Below are 1260 nucleotides of genomic sequence, written 5' to 3'. Positions count from 1 at the left end.
CCAGTCATTGCTCTGTTCTGTTGTACAGACCAGGTCACTATGAGTCAGAACTGATGACGCTCACTGACAACAGCACAAGGTGAACAATGACCCTAGGGAAGTACACCTTCTTCAAAGTTAACCTTCTGCGATCAAATGGGAAGAATTTTCCGAAGGACGAAGTTTAGGAGGCAGAAAGGGCTAGAAAAAAGAAGCCAAGGAAACAGAAAACAAAGGAAGGCAGTGGTATGAATACTTTTACATTGTGGGGGTTGCAAAGAATGGCATGAAATAAAACGTTGAAGGATTGTTGAAGGGAAATTTGATTTGCTAAGTAAACCATGACCCAATTCACAATAAAAATTGTGCAAAGGAAAACAACAGCTAACAATAAGGTGCAAGGTAAAAGGACACATCAACTCACTCCTATTAGAATGGCAATGTTAAAAAACAAAACAAAATAGGCAGCTGAGTAATTGAGTTTCTGGATTTGATTCTTGATTTAGACAGGTGAGGCAGAAGACCCAACCTGTTCTTTAGAGTGTATCTAGGTGTGGGGAACCTGGAAATGTTAAAGGCGCGGTTGGACCACATGGTATTCTCATCAGGGGCCCTGCAGGAGGGAGCAGAGTTACCTTTAAAGGCCATCTTAATATGGCTGCCATAATGTCCCATAGAAATAAACTCCATGGCTGCTTAGACATGTTAACCTTTTCCCAAAAAAACTTTATTGGCACATAATTTACATATCATATAATTGAATAGTTCAATCATACCAAGGGGAATTGTACAATCACCACCACATCTATCTTAGAGCATGGCTGAATTGCCTTTAAAATGAGTTGTGCAGTCACAGTCAGTTCTAATACTCCCTTCCTCCTCCCACCTTCAGTATTTACTCCCCAAATCCCCTTTCCCTCCCTAGGGCCCAGTCCTCACCCCTGCATTCCCTATAACACTTTGTATCAGTTATTATTATTGTACATCCACTCCTCCTGTGCTTCACAGCTGGGAAATACCACAGAAAACAATGATCACACTAAATTGGTAAGGATAAGACCCTATTGGTATAAAGACAGATATACAAATAATGTGTCATTTGGAAAAGACCCCCATCAACATTCAAAAAGCCAAGGAAGAAATTTCTGTTTTGGTTTCTCTAGAGAATCTAGTCTAAGGCAGACAGTTAAACTATGTTGTTGTTGTAAGGTGTCCTACAATTGGTTCTATTTCACTGGCAGGAAACATGGCCTCAGGGCCCTGACTACATCAAGCCAGGCC

This window comes from Echinops telfairi, unplaced genomic scaffold (assembly GCF_000313985.2).
Source record: "Echinops telfairi isolate 266 unplaced genomic scaffold, ASM31398v2 ScPeMD7_2565;HRSCAF=3150, whole genome shotgun sequence".
In the NCBI taxonomy this organism is placed as follows: Eukaryota; Metazoa; Chordata; class Mammalia; order Afrosoricida; family Tenrecidae; genus Echinops; species Echinops telfairi.
This window is presented reverse-complemented; position numbering follows the sequence as displayed.